Below are 5,942 nucleotides of genomic sequence, written 5' to 3'. Positions count from 1 at the left end.
CCCGCCTTGGCTTCCAAAGTGCTTGGATTACAGGTGTGAGCCACCGCGCCCAGCCTAATTTTTATATTTTTAGTAGAGATGGGGTTTCACCACGTTGGCCAGGATGGTCTCGGTCTCCTGACCTCATGATCCAACCACATCAGCCTCCCAAAGTGCTGGGATTACAGGTGTGAGCCACGGTGTCTGACCTATTTTGAGTTTTTTGAGGAATCTCCATACTGTTTGACCATAATGGCTATACTATTTACATTCCCACTGACAATGTATAAGAGCTCCTGTTTCTCCACATCCTCATTGGCATTTGTTATTTTTTGTCTTTTTGATAACAGCCATTTTTAACCAGGGTGAGATGACATCTTATTGTGATTCTGATTTGCATTTCTCTTATTAGTGATGTTGAGCATTTATTCACATACTTGTTGGCCATTTCTATGTCTTCTCTTAAGAAGTGTCTATTCAAATCCTTTGCTCACTGTTTACTTTTCTATGGTTTTTGTTTTTATTTCAGTAGTTTTTGGAGGTACTAATGGCTTTGATTACATGGATAAGTTCTTTTAGTGGTGATTTCTGAGATTTTAGTGCACCAGTCAACCAAGCAGTGGATAAATGCACCCTATATGTAGTCTTTTATCCCTCCCCCCACCTTCTCCCAGAGTCCCTGAAGTTCATTATATGACTCTTATTCCTTTACATCCTCATAGCTTAGCTCCCACTTATAAGTGAGAATATACAATATTTGGTTTTCCATTGCTGGGTTACTTCTCTTAGAATGATGACCTCCAGCTCCATCCAACTTGCTGCGAAAGACATTATTTTATTCCTTTTAATGGCTGGGTAATATTCCATCGTGTATATAAACCACATTTTCTTTACGTATTTATTGGTTGATGGGCACTTAGGATGGTTCCATATCTTTGCAATTTTGAATTGTGCCACCATAAACATGCATGTGCAAGTGCTGCTTTCATATAATGAATTCTTTTCCTTTCGGTATGTACCCAGTAGTGCAATTCAGATTGAATGGTTGTTTTAGTTCTTTAAGGAATCTCCATACTGTTTTCCATAGTTTTTTGTTTTGTTTTTTGTTTTTTGAGATGGAGTTTTGTTCTTGTTGCCCAGGCAGGAGTGCAGTGGAGTGATGTCAGCTCACCACAACCTCTGCCTCCCAGGTTTGAGCGATTCTCCTGCCTCAGCCTCCTGAGTAGCTGGGATTACAGGTGTGAGCCATCGCTCCTGGCCAAATGATTAGAGTAGTAGGTAAAAAAAAAACCAAAAAAACATCACCTCTGTTTTCATGTCAGTGGACTCCATTCTTGGCCCATCAAATGCACATGGAGCAATGGTTTGATCTGCAAACTAAAAATCTGCTTGATTTTTTTAAAAATAAAAAGCTCTTTGTCAGGTGACTATTATTCAGAATAGTCAGCAAGTATCAGATGCGTGGTTCAAGCTCTAGGCAGTCAAGTGAAGTAATTTTCAGTCACTTGTCTAGCGGTTAAGCCAGGAGATGGTAAATATTTATAGGTTTATCCAGGGGTGCCGGCTGACAGAGTGCCTGGACTGCCTTTTACAGCAAATAAATAAGAACCTCTGGCGGAGTTTAAACCGGTCCAGTATTTCTCAGCCAGCTTCTCTCCTTTTCACAGTGATTATATACCACTCATTTCCAACCACATTTTGATTGTTCTGCTGTTAAATTATAACAATTAATTTACAGGGAACAAGAGTTGTTTTCTTTTTCTCCTGACCACGTTTAGCTTATATGAGCCGTTGTGTTTATACCATTTTTTGCTCCTTACTTTGCTTATTTTATCCCAATAGGTCACCACAATGTTTGCTTTTGATCATCAAGCTTTTTGAACATCATGCAAAACACTGTAACAGACAGACATTTAAACAGTAGAATATATAAACTGATCAAGTCATTTCATCTGAGATTCTAACTTTCAAGAGACTTGAATCTGAGAGACAATGGATTTTATGAGATTCTGAGAACTCAGAGTTTAACTTCCTGTTTAAATACTTCATTGATTATGTTAATAAAATCATGTCTGTTGCAAGGATATTATAATCAACTCTCGCTTGTTTATTTTATTTTTTTAAAGTTTATGTGTGAGTCTTCAATACAAATCCTACAGTTTTACAGCTGAGAGTGATGTAAGAATTCATCTTTCTAGTCCAAACTTCTTATTTTACAGATAAGGAAACCAAAGTTATGGTAGGCTGTAAGACTTAGAGACTGTTAGTGATCATGTGGTATGTTTTTCCAAGATGAATCTCTTAGCTTTTCTGATAACATTTAAGTCTTTGGCTTCATGAGCACTGGGTTCATCATTTCAAAATAATAGGGGATGGAGAGGAAATGTTATTAATATATATATATTTAAAAGTCCCTAAAGCATGGTGTTTAACCTTCTTTTGGTCATAAATCCCTTTAAGAATCTGTTGGAAACCCAAACTCTCTTGATTAAAAAAACCTCACATACACTTAGAAATTCAAAATCAATTTTACAGAATCCATAGACTACTGAACCCTTAATTCTAGATTCCTTTATGTGTTAACAAATATTTATCAGAACAATGGCTACCTAATTATATTTCTGTATTTGAATCAATTTAGATAATCAATAACATTTGAAGTAATGTGGTAGTTATTCAATAAAGAATTTGATTTATTGAATACATAAAGATGTATGAATATTATGTAGATGATTACAATTGTTACAAATAACTGACTTACAATAAGAGTCAAATTAACACACTCTGCAAAATATTGTTTTTGATTCCTATTACACCACTGTCAACACTGTCAAAAATAATGCAACTCTTCCTATTAATTTTTTTCTTTTTTTTTTTGGAACAGAGTCTCGCTCCATTGCCCATGCTTGAGTGCAGTAGCATGATCTTGACTCACTGCAACCTCTGCCTCCTGGGTTCAAGTGATTCTCTTGCCTCAGCCTCCCAAGTAACTGGAATTACTGGTGCATGCCACCACGGCTGGGTAAGTTTTTGTATTTTTAGTAGAGACGAGGTTTCACCACGTTGCCCAGGCTGGTCTCGAACTCCCGACCTCAATTATCTGCCTGCCTTGGCCTCCCAAAGTGCTGGGATTATAGGCATGAGCCACTGCACCCAGCCAATTGGTTTTTTGTTTGTTTCTTTGTTTTTGAGCAGAGTCTCTCTCTGTCACCCCAGGCTAGAGTGGAGTAGCAGCACTGTCTCAGTTCACTGCCACCTCTTCCTCGTGGATTCAAGTGTTTCTCCTGCCTTAGCCACCCAAGTAGCTGGAATCACAGGCATGCACCACCATGCCTGGCTAATTTTTGTATCTTAGTAGAGACGGGTTTTATCATGTTGGCCAGGCTGGTCTTGAACTACTGAGCTCAAGTGATCTGTCTGTCTTGGCCTCTCAAAGTGCTGGGATTACAGGCATGAGCCACTGCACTTGGCCCTCTTTCTTATCAATTTGAATTCACTCATATAAACAGGTTTTGTTTGACATCATGGGATAACACAGAATATAGATTCAGGAGATTCCCTATCTGAATCAGGAGATTCCCTATCTCAGATACATATCTGAGAAATTTCAATAGTAGATGCCGCTGATCGACACTTAGGGATAGGAGAGCAACCGTAGATCAGAGAGATGTGTGTCATCCGATCTTCAGTGGCTAAAATGAAACGGTTACCAGGTTGTGAGGAGACGTCTTTTGAGGTTGGGAGGCTGGCTTGAATTTCTCATAGTGAGGCTATTTCTATCAAGTTTGCATTGATCAAATATTTGTGCTTCAAGTATCAGCTGTGGTATTGTCAGGGCAGTTATGAGGGAAAATATTCACACTTAAAGACAAGAAGAGCAGGCCAGTCATGGTGGCTCATACCTATAATCTCAGCACTTTGGGAGGCCAAGGTGAGCCGATCATCTGAGGTCAGGAGTTCAAGACTGGCCTGACCAACATGGTGAAACCCCATCTCCACTAAAAATACAAAAATTAGCCAGGTGCCATGGTGGGCACCTGTAATCCCAGCTATGCAGGAGGCTGAGGCAGAAAAATCACTTGAACCCAGGAGGTGGAGGTTGCAGTGAGCTGAGATTGTGCCACTGCATTCCAGCCTGGGCAACAGAGCGAGGCTGTCTCAACCAAAAAAAAAAAAAAAAAAAAAAAAGAAGAGAGGCCTTAGGTTAAAAGGACCTATATTAGCAGTCTCTAATCCAGCTGCTCCTGGTGGTCATCCCATCAAGATACCAAAGAAGAGGGAAAAATTAGCATACAAGAAAAAATACAATTCTGGATGAAATTGCTACCTGAAAAATCAACTACATTAAATTAATTGAAAAATGCTTAATTAAAAAACATGCATCTGGGAGGCCGTGGAGGGTGGATCACTTGAGTCCAGGAGTTTGGGATCAGCCTGGCCAACATGGTAAAATCCTGTCTCTACTAAAAATACAAAAAACTATCTGGGCGTGGTGGCAAATGCCTTTAGTCCCTGCTACTCAGGAGGCTGAGGCAAGAGAATTGCTTGAACCCAGAAGGTGGAGGCTTCAGTGAGCCGAGATCACGCCATTGCACTCCAGCGTGGGTAACAGAGCAAGACTCCAGCCAGTGCATTTCAACCTGGGTGACAGAGTGGGACTCTTCTTCAAAAAAATAAATAAAAAGTATGCAGATGCTAGAGTTATTCCACCAAAACAGACCAAGACTGATTGCCTGAAATTAGGGTGGGGAAAATTTTATCTCTCTTTATTAAAAACAATATATTTATTTATTTGTTTGTTTGTTTGTTTGAGATGGAGTCTTGCTCTGTCACCCACTGGTGCGATTTCGGCTCACTGCAAACTCTGACTCTGGAGTTCAAGCTTATTCTCTTGCCTCAGCCTCCCGAGTAGCTGGGATTACAGGTGTGTACTACCAAGTCCGGCTAATTTTTGTTTTTTTAGTAGAGACAGGGTTTCACCATGTTGGTCGGGCTGGTCTTGAACTCCTAACCTTGTGCTCCGCCCACCTCGGCCTCCCAACCTGTTGGGATTACAGGCATGAGCCACCATGCCTGGCCTACTTTATTTTTTAAATGGACACATTGTAATTATATATATATAAGGTACAACTTGATGTTTTGATACATATATGTGATGTATGATGATCAGATTAGGGTATTTAGTATGTTCATCATCTCATGCATTTATCATTCCTTTGGGGTGAGAACATTCAAAAGCCTCTCTTCTGGCAATTTGGTAATATGTTGTCTCTTCTCTCAGTTCCTTTCTCCCTACGCCCAACCAGGGACTCTCAGAGGAGAGGCAGGCAGAAAAATGAAGGCAGAGGAGACCTCAGTGCATTAGGTTGCCTTATAGGGGCAGGCCTCCCATGCAAAGAAGAAGAAGATGAAGGAAAACGTTGATGGATGTACTTGTTGAGAATGATGCTTGTTAAGTACTTAGTATTTTCTCAGGTCACCAGGCAATGCAATAGAAGATCCACTGTCATCCCAGCTGAGTGAAAGTTTTCCAGAGTTTGGAGATGGATGAGAAATTTTCACATCAATCCACCTTCCCTCAATAAATAGGAAAAGTGGATTCAAAGTCAACACGAATAGAATGAGCTGAGAGTAATCCAGGCAGGCCGCTGACTTTGAAGTGGTGAGATGTTTTGTCATACTAGAGTTAAGAGGGAAAGAAAGGGAGTGATATGTGATAAAATGCTACAGAGCCAGGGATCGGAGATACTAGCATCTTACAGAATTTGAATCAGCGCCCACCTCTGAACAGGCCTTACTCTAGGTGCAGGAAAAGTTTTTGAAAAACTGCTGAAAAGTTTGGCAGAGTGTTAGAAAATACAACCTGTATGTAACAGAAGCAGAAAGCCATAAGGAGCGAGTGATTTAAAATGAGCAGTTGCAGGTTGAGATGAAAAAGCTACGTGAGTGTACTAAGAGAGACA

Source organism: Sapajus apella, unplaced genomic scaffold, assembly GCF_009761245.1.
Source record: "Sapajus apella isolate SASKATOON/1434 unplaced genomic scaffold, GSC_monkey_1.0 scaffold49, whole genome shotgun sequence".
In the NCBI taxonomy this organism is placed as follows: domain Eukaryota; kingdom Metazoa; phylum Chordata; class Mammalia; order Primates; family Cebidae; genus Sapajus; species Sapajus apella.
This window is presented reverse-complemented; position numbering follows the sequence as displayed.